At 40.9% G+C, this 10,325-nt stretch overlaps 1 pseudogene; it reads right to left on the bottom strand.

The window, feature by feature from the left end:
• Window positions 1-2,352: 2,352 nt before the first annotated feature.
• Window positions 2,353-3,401, bottom strand: LOC104681908 (annotated as a pseudogene).
• Window positions 3,402-10,325: the final 6,924 nt, after the last annotated feature.

Genomic DNA, 10,325 nt, shown 5'->3' with positions numbered 1-10,325 from the left:
CCTCCCCTCTAGTCAAATACTCCACTAAAAAAATGAATATTTCAGTTTCAGGGGGAGGCATTATATAGAAAAGCCAAACAATAAAACCATTCTTTTTTTTTTTTTTTTTCTGGAGACGGAGTCTCGCTCTGTCGCCCAGGCTGGAGTGCAGTGGCCGGATCTCACCTCACTGCAAGCTCTGCCTCCCGGGTTTATGCCATTCTCCTGCCTCAGCCTCCCGAGCAGCCAGGACCACAGGCGCCCGCCATCCCGCCCGGCCAGTTTTTTGTACTTTTTCAGTAGAGACGGGGCTTCACCGTGCTAGCCAGGATGGTCTCGATCTCCTGACCTCGTGATCCGCCCGTCTCGACCCCCCAAAGTGCTGGGATTACAGGCTTGAGCCACCACGCCCGGCCTATAAAACCATTCTTATTCCATAGTACCTCTGAACCTGAGTTTACTGCTCTTTGAAACCTCTGTTTCAGCTAATTATAAGAGAAACAAATCCAGTGACATGAGCGCAGGCAGGCCCTGCTCTGCTCTGGTCCAGAAAAACTTCCTGATGTCAGGGAGATGGAACTGCCACCATCAGAACCATGGCACTTTGGGTGAAGGTGTGTCAGCGACCAAGGGGGCAGGAAATGGGCAGTGACTAAGGCGATAGGAAATAGGCAGGCACATGGTAAGGTTCTCCCAACCCATCAGCCCAGTGATGGCCTTGATCTTGAAGCTGCACTACTATCTGAAAAGCACAATTACTGGTGACTCTTAACAAACTTCACCATACTGGGGAAGAAGACTGTCAAGTAACTGAATTGGAAAGACGGAAAAGAACCATCTCTCAAAATTGATGCTGTCAGAAGAATAACCTCCTTTGTGCAAGTCTTGCAACATCCTCATTCAACCACAGGAGGGCAGAGTTTCAGAACCTCCCCCACAGTGAGCTCCGTGCTCGCGGTTAATACAAGGAAAGGGTTATTTAAACAGCCAGATAGAAATATACTGCATATTCCTTTCTAAAGATGACAGAAACATTTAGAATTTCTTAAACCTGTACTCATTATTCTGTCTGGATCCAAGGGGCATAGAATCAACTTTAGGCATCTTTCATATGCTTGGAATCTAATTTAATGAATTTATTCTAACACATAAATCAGGTAAGAGAGAAATAGATGGATAGATTTTTTTAAAAAGAAATTAGCCGCCCTGGGTACGTAAAGTAGACTGAGTATTGAGAGATTTACAAAGATAAAATTATTTGGAAGATTACAGAAGATGGAAACAAAACCAAATCTTTCATTTTCCGGTACTGGAGTTCATTAATTCTTTCACCAAAAGCACGTCACCGAAGGAAAATCAGAAGTGGCTTTTTAGTTATTATTACAGTAGTTCAAGACCCAGGGAACCCCTTGAGATGAAAACAAAACAAAACAGTATTCAACTTTTCTTCACAAGACTACTTTGTACTGGTAAGACTTAGAGGACTTCTAGCTTGAAAAATATTGCTAAGAAAACTTAAAAACAACAACTATTACTACTATATTTTGGACAAAACAATTTTTTTTAATCTGTCTTGTAAAATCCTTACTTCCTTTTGAGTCTCTGATGGCTACATTTCATTTGAGATGTTTGACAGTCATGGCTTCATGGATTATGGATACCGATTATCTAAACCCTTAGGTCAGAATAAACAAACACAGTTCATATAAACCTGGCTGCTATTGGAGTCCTCTGACCAAGAGATAATTGTGAAGAGTGTGGAGAGCCTGAATGCCCGTGGTGGAAAAGTTGGAAAAATTATAGGTAAGAAATAAAACACAGGAGATTCAGACGTCTAGGATGACTTCTGAGCTGCTCTCTATACCTAAGACCCTTTCAAATTCTAGCTGTAAAAGATTTTTCATGCACTGTGGTGCCAGATGTTTCTTGCAATTTGAGAAAAATAAATACTTTACACAAGAAAAGGAAGCAAGGCTTCTACGCTACACTTTGAGGATGCTCAGGAGCCAAGGCTCCTGCTTGGCTTTCATTTCACAGGGCCTGCAGCCTTGTCTCTGGAAGGTGCTAATTAAGGCTGGAAGTGGCCTCCTCTGGTCAAGACTCTCTGACCCCCAAGTAAATGAACTTGTTACCATCCCAGTCCCCAAACAGATCCCAACATTACGTTTGTTTTTCTATATCCTGATTGTCACACCTGAAAGACTCTCCTTAGTATACACGAGGCTTACTGCCATGAGACCAAATGACTAGAGAGCATCTTTTAAGAGAGAAGCTTGCTCATTCAGGAAAAATTAAGGATTTGGTACAAACTGCAGGCCAGAGGAAAGCTGACATACTGTTTCGGTGTGTATTCTTGAAAACGTGTCATTAAATCTACAGTCCCTTGTCAGCATGCTGACTTTTCTGCTGCCTCAAGGAGTCTTCCACCACCTCTGTGTCAGCTGGGCAGGGCTTCTCAGAGATGCCTTCTTCAGCTTCCTCAGGCTCTACTTCCTCCCGGGTCACACTGTCCTCTCCTGGGGGCCCCTGGTCATTGGCCTCACTTCTCTCCTCATCCAAACCAGCAGCCAGGTTGTCCTCCTCCTCCTCTTCTTCCTCTGCTTCATCCTCGTCGCCAAGATCTTCTTTCTCTTCTTCATCATCTACAAGGCTGTCTTTGTTTTATTCTTCATTTGAATCATATTTTTCCTCCTCTGCATCCTGCAACTGTTCAGCCCTATGAGCCTCCTCTGACCTCCCATTCTGCTCAGAACGCTCAGATAAATGCCTTGGAAGTGGCACATAGAAACATTCTGATATTACCACCAAGACCAGACCCATAAAAAGGCCAAAAACCAAGGTGGCTATGACGAAAAAGAAGAACACCAAGCAGGAATTCCAAGGGTCACTGTGAAATAGTTGTGAAGATGCCATATCTTGCCAGAGATGCTAAAAAGACCAGCCATTCCAGACATCGTTAGAGAAGCTGGGGATTTCCAGCCGGTCAGAGGCTCAACTGACTGCCATTTCTTTTCTAAGATATAATTCTGCAGGTCTTCGAAGATTCCTGGGCCATGATAACGGCAGAATATCCCATCCTTTGCATGAAAAAATGCAGGGAGAGTGGTGACAAAGAAGCGGCCACTCAAACCTTGTTCTTGAATGACATCTACCTTCCCCACACTGATCTGAAGCATTTCACCATTCTTTGCAAAAGTCTCCCATTCTGAATCAGTCTGCTGGCAGGATGGACACCACGGGGCATAAAATTTCAGCATCCACTCGCCCTCCATCACCAGCGTCCAGTTGGAGGCGGTCATGGGCTGGACCCAGCTCTGCTCCGCTGGCAGCGCGGCCTGCTCGGGGCCTGCCGTCGCTGCTATAGCCATGACCCAGGCAGCCAGCAGTGCCAGTAGCTGCGGGCCGCAGCGCCCACCCGCCATGTTGGACGCCGAGCGAGGCTCCTCGGCCGGGAGTGTGGGGAAAGGCAGCGGCCAGGCTCGCAGCCTCACTCACCCGCCGGGGTTTTTCAAGGAGGCGGGAGACGCAGGGGCCACCCCGCCTATGCCCGGCAGCGCAGACAGGCGGTGCTCCTCTAGTTTTTTTCTGAGAATATTTTCTTGTTCATTGCAGATTCCATGAATATAGTGTTAACGAGCTGCTCCATGAAATCAAAGGTGTAAATCTGTGAGATGAATTCACACATCACAAGAGCGTTTCTCAGAAATCTTCTTTTCGGTTTATCTATGGGGATATTTCCTTTGTCACCTTAGGCTTCAATGCATTCCCAAATATCCTATTTCAGATTCCACAAAAACAGTGCTAGCACACTGCTGAAAGAAAAGAATCATGTAACTCTGTGAGGTAAATTCACGTATCACAAAGAACTTTCTCAGAAAACTACTTTCTAGTATCTATCTGAGGATATTTCCTTTGTAACCATAGTCTTCAATGCAATTCAAAATATCCCTTCTCAGATTCCCCAGAAACAGTGATACCGAATGCTCCATGAAAACGGTTGTGTAATTCTGTGAGAATTCACACATCACAAAGCAGTTTCTCTGAAAGCTTCCTTCTAGTTTTTAATCTGAGGACATTTAGTTTTTCACCATTGGCCAGAACCTGCTCCCAAATATCCATTTGCGGATTCCATGAAAACAATGTTAGCAAACTTCTCCATGAAAGAAAGTTGTTACTGTGTGAGATGAAGGCACACATCACAAAGAAGTTTCTCAGAAAGCTTCTTTCTAGTTTTTTATCTGAGGATATTTACTTTGTGAACATAGGCTTCAATGCAATCCAAAATATCCCTTCTCAGATCCCCCAAACACTGTGCTACATACTGATCCATGAAAAGAACCATATAACTCTGTGAGATGAATTAACACATCACAAACCAATTTCTCAGAAAGCTTATTTCTACTTCTACTGTGAGCATATTTCCTATGACACCATGAGCGTCCATGAGCTGAGAAATGCCATTGCATTTCTGTAGAAAACAGTGTCACAAACTGCTCAATAAAAACAACAGTGAAACACTCTGAAATGAATTCACACATCGCAAAACAGTTTCTCAGAAAGCTTCTTTATATTATTTATCTGTGGATATTTCCTTTGTCACCATAGGCTTCAATGCACTCCCAAATATCCTGTTGGATATTCCATGAAAACTGTTAGTAAAGTGCTCCATGAAAAGAAGTGTGTAACATTTTGAGATGAATTCACACATCACAAAGGAGTTTCTCTAAAAGCTTCTCTCCAGTTTTTACCTGAAGGTATTTCCTTTTTGCCATTTTACTCTATGCGCTCCTGAATATCCCTTTGAAGATTCCACAAAAGCAGTGTTACCAATCTGCTCAATGAAAAGAAAGGTGTTGGCCAGGCGCGGTGGCTCAAGCCTGTAATCCCAGCACTTTGGGAGGCCGAGATGGGTGGATCACAAGGTCAGGAGATCGAGACCATCCTGGCTAACATGGTGAAACCCCGTCTCTACTAAAAATACAAAAAACTAGACGGGCGAGGTGGCGGCGCCTGTAGTCCCAGCTACTCGGGAGGCTGAGGCAGGAGAATGGCGTGAACCCGGGAGGCAGAGCTTGCAGTGAGCTGAGATATGGCCACTGCACTCCAGCCTGGGTGACAGAGCGAGACTCCGTCTCAAAAAAAAAAAAAAAAAAAGAAAAGAAAAGAAAGGTGTAACTCTGTGAGACGAATTCACCCATCACAAAGCAGTTTCTCAGAAATCTTCTTGTAGTTTAAATCAGAGGATAATTCCTTTTTCACCATAGGCATCAATGTGCCCCCAAATAACTCCTCTCAGATACCACTAAACCAGTGATTATGAACTTCTCAACCAGCAAAAAGGTTAAATTCTATGAGGTGAATACACACATCATAAAACCGTTTCTCGAAGAGCTTCTCTCCAGTTTTCATCTGAAGTTTTTTTCTTTTTCACCATAGGCCTGTAGGAGCTCCCGAATTTCCCTTTGCAGATTCCGTAAAAACAGTGCAACTAAACTGCTCAAAGAAAATAAACGTGTAATTCTGTGTGATGAATTCACCAATCTCAAATAAATTTCTCAGAAAGCTTCTTTCTAGTTTTTATCTCAGGATATTCACTTTGTCACCATAAGCTTCAATTCACTCAGAAATACCAGATTTCAGATTCAAAGAAAGCAGTGCAAGTAAACTGCTCAATGCAAAGAACAGTGTAACTCTGTGAGATTAATTCACACATTACAAAGCAGTTTCTCAGAAAGCTTTTTTCTGGTTTTCATCTGAGGATATGGTTTTTTCACCATATTCCTCAATGAGCACCTGAATATCCAAATTCCGATTAAACAAAAATAGTGTTAGCAAACTTGTCAATGAAAAGAAGGATGTTACTCGGTGAGATGAATTCACACATCACAAAGCAGTTTCACAGAAAGCTTGTTTTTGATTTTTATCTGAGGATACTTCCTTTGTCACCATAGACTTCAATGCCCTCTCAAATACCCTATGGCAGATAGCACAAAATCAGTGTTATCAAACTACTCAATGAAAAGAATGGTGTAACTTTGTCAGATCAATTCACATTTCACAAACTGTATGTCAGAAAACTTCCTTCTAGTTTTTACATGAGAATATTTACTTTCTCACTACAGGCCTCAATGCACTCCAGAATGTCCCATTGCAGATTATATGAAAACAGTGTTAACAAAATGTCCCATGAAAATAAAGGGGTAACATTTTGAGACAAATTCACACATCACAAATAACTTTCTCAGAAGGCTTCTTTCTAGTTTTTATCTCAGGATATTTCCTTTTACACCATTGGCTTCCATGCTCTCCCAAATATCCCTTTGCAGATTCCACGAAAACAGTGTTAGCAAAGTGCTCCATGAAAGGAAATGTGTAACTCTGTGAGATGACATCACACATCACAAAGAGCTTTCTCAGAAAGTTTCTATCCAGTTTTTAATCTGAAGATATTTCTTCTGTCACCATAGGCTTCAATGTGATCCAAAATATCCCTTCTCACATTCCCCAAATATTGTGCTACCAAACTGCTCCATGAATAAAATTGTGGAAGTCAATGAGATGAATTCACACATTACAAAGCAGTTTCTCAGAAAACTTCTTTGTATTTAATACCTGAGAGTATTTCCTTTTTCACTAAAATACTCAATGTGCTCCCAAATATCCGTTTGCAGATTCCATGAAAGCAGTGTTAGCAAACTCCTGCATGAAAACAAAGGTGTAACGCTGTGAGATGAACTCACATATCACAGAGAACTTTATCAGAAAGCTTCTTTCTAGTTTTTATATGAGGATAATTCCTTTGTCACAAAGGCTTCAATGTGATTCCAAATATCCTATTGCAGATTCCTCAAAAACTGTAATCAAACTGGTCAATGAAAAAATGGTGTAGCACTGTAAGATAAATTCACACATCACAAAGCAGTTTTCTCAGAAAGCTTCTTTCTATTTTGTATCTGAGTTTTCCCTTTGCCACCATAGGCTTCAATGAGATCCAAAATATCCCTTCTCAGATTCCCCAAAAACAGTGCTACCAAACAGCTCCACGAAAACAGTGGTGTAACTCTGTGAGATGAATTCACAAATCACAAAGCAGTTTCTCATAAAACTTCTTACTAGTTTTTGTCTGAGGATATTTCTTTTGTCACCATAAGCTTCAATGGTCTCCAAAATATACCATTGCAGATTCCAACAAAACAGTGTTAGCAAACTCCTCAACAAAAAGAACAGTGTAACTCTGTGAGATGAACTCATACATCAAAAAGAAGTTTCTCAGAGAGCTTCTTTTGTGTGTTTATTTGAGGGTATTTGGTGTTTCACTACAGGCCAGAATGCACTCCAAAAAATCCCTTTGCAGATTCGGTGGAAAGAGAGTTAGCAAACTGTACCATGGAAAGAATGGTGTAACTTTGTGAGATAAATTCAAACATCACAAAGAACTTTCTCAGAAATCTTCTATCTAATTTTTATCTGTGGATATGGCCTTTGTCACCCTAGTTATTAATGCTACCCAAAATATTCCTTCTCAGATTCCCCAAAAACAGTGCTACGAAGCTGACCCATGAAAAGAGTCATGTAACTCAGTGAGATGAATTAACACAGCATAAAGCAGTATCTGAGAAAGCTTACTTCTAGTTTTTATAAGAGGTTATTTCCTTTGTCACTATAACGTTCAATGTGCTCTGAAATAACCATTGCAGATTCCAAGGAAACAATGCTAGAAAACTGCTTGATGAAAAGGACAGCGTAACTCTGTGAGATGAATTCACACATCACAAAGCACTTTCTGAGAAAGCTTTTTTCTTGTTTTAATCAGAGAATATTTCCTTTCTCACCGTAGGGCTCAGTGCGCTCCCAAATATCCCTTTGCAGATTCCAAGAAAACAGTGTTAGCAAACTGCTTCATGAAAAGAAAGGTGTAACTCTGTGAGATGAATTCACACATCACAAAGAAGTTTCTCTGAAAGCTTCTCTCCAGTTATAGTCTGAGGATATTTCCTTTGACACCATGGGCTTCAATGCGATCCAAAATATCCCTTCTCTGATTCCCCAAAAACAGGGCTACCAAACTGCTCCATGAATAGAAAGATGTAATTCAGTGAGATGAATTCAGAAATCACAAAATAGTTCCTCAGAAAGCTTCTTTCTAGAATTTGTCTGAGGATATTTTGTATGTCACAATAAGCTTCAATGAGCTCCAAAATATCCCACTGCAGATTTCAAGAAAACAGTGTTAGGAGACTAGTCAATGAAAAGAACAGTGTACCTCTGTGGGATGAATTCACACATCACAAAGCAGTTTCTCACAAAGCTTCTTTCTAGTTTTTATCTGAGGATATTTCCTTTGTCACCGTAGGCTTCATTGCAATCCAAAATATCCCTTCTCAGATTCCCCAATAGCAGTGCTAACAAACTGATCCATGAAACAATCATGTAACACTGTGAGATGAAATAACACATCACAAAGTGATTTATCAGAAAGTTTCTTTCTAGTTTTTATATTAGGATATTTCCTTTGTCATCTTAAGCTTCAATGTGCTCCAAAATATCCCATTGGATATCCCAGAAAAACTGTTTTAGCAAAACTGCTCAATGAAAAGTACAGTGTAACTCTCTGACATGAATTCACACATCACAAAGCAGCTTCTCAGAAAGCTTCTTTCTAGTTTTTGTCTGAGGATATTACCTTTTTCACACTAAGCTTCAATGCGCTAAGAAATATGCCACTGCACATTCCTAGAAAAGAGTGTTAGCAAACTGCTCCATGAAAAGAACAGTGTAGCTCTGTGCATTGAATTCAAACATCACAAAGCTGATTCTCAGAAAGCTTCTTTCTAATTTTTCTATTAGGGTATTTCGTTTTTCACTGAAGGCCTGAAGGCACTCCCAAATATCCCTTTGCAGATCCCATGAAAAGGGTGTTAGCAAACAGCTCCATGAAAAGAAAGGTGTAACTCTGTGAGGTGAATTCACGTTTCAGAACACAGTTTCTCAGAAAGCTTCTTTCTGGTTGTTGTCTGGGGATATTTCCTTTGTCACCATGTTCTTCAAGCACTCCCAAATATCCTATTGTAGATTCCATGAAAACAGTGTTATCAATCTCGTCAATGAATCAACCATGGTTCTCTGTGAGTTGAATTCACACACCCAAAAGTAGTTTCTCAGAAATCTTCTCTTTAGTTTTTGTCTGAGGATATTTCCTTTTTCACCACAGGCCTCAATGTGCTCTCATATATCACTTTGCAAATTCCACAAAAACAGGATTTTCAAACTGCTCCATGAAAAGAAAGGTGTAACTGTGTGAGATGAATTCACACATCATTAAACAGTTTCTCAGAAAGCTACTCTCTATTTTTCACATGAGTATATATATTTTTCCTCTATAGGTTTCAATGTGCTCCCCAATATGCCTTTGCAGATTCCAAGAAAACAGTGTCAGCAAACTGCTCCATGAAAAGAAAGCTGTACCTCTGTGGGATTATTTCATAAATCACAAAGAACTTTGTCAGAAAGTTTCCTTCTAGTTCTTATCTGAGAATATTTTATTTGTCACCTTGTTCATTAAAGCAATAAAAAATGTCCCTTCTCAGCCAGACGTGGTGGCTCAAGCCTGTAATCCCAGCACTTTTGGAGGCTGAGTAGTGTGGATCACGAGGTCAGGAGATCGAGACCATCTTGGCTAACATGGTGAAACCCCATCTCTACTAAAAAATACAAAAAACTAGCTGGGCGAGGTGGCGAGTGCCTGTAATCACAGTTACTCGGGAGGCTGAGGCAGGAGAATGGCATAAACCCAGGAGGTGGAGCTTGCAGTGAGCTGAGATCCAGCTGCTGCACTCCTGCCTGGATGACAGAGCAAGACTCCATCTGGGAAAAAAAAATCCCTTCTCCCTTCTCAGATACCCCAAAACAGTGCTACCAAACTGATCCATGAAAAGAATCCTGTAACTCTGTGAGATGAATCAACACGTCACAAAATGGTTTCCCTGAAAGCTTCTTTCTGGTTTTTATATGAGGATATTTCCTTTGTGACCCTAAGCTTCAATGACATCCAAAATATCAGATTGCAGATCCCAAGAAAACAGTGGTAACAAACTGCTTAATGAAAATTACAGTGTAACCCTGTGAGATGAATTCACACATCACAAAGAGGTTTCTCAGTAAGCTTCTTTTTGGTTTTTGTCTGAGGATATTTCCTATTTACGATTGGCCTCAACTGGCTCCCAAATATCCCTTTGCAGATTTCATGAAAACAGTGTTAGCAAACTGCTCCATGAAAAGAAAATCTAACTCTTTGAGATGAATTCACACATCACAAAGAACTTTCTCATAAAGCTTCTTTCTAATTT

Source organism: Rhinopithecus roxellana, chromosome 16, assembly GCF_007565055.1.
Source record: "Rhinopithecus roxellana isolate Shanxi Qingling chromosome 16, ASM756505v1, whole genome shotgun sequence".
NCBI classification, from domain to species: domain Eukaryota; kingdom Metazoa; phylum Chordata; class Mammalia; order Primates; family Cercopithecidae; genus Rhinopithecus; species Rhinopithecus roxellana.
Note: the sequence above shows the minus strand (reverse complement) of the source record. Positions and strands in the feature narration are given on the sequence as shown.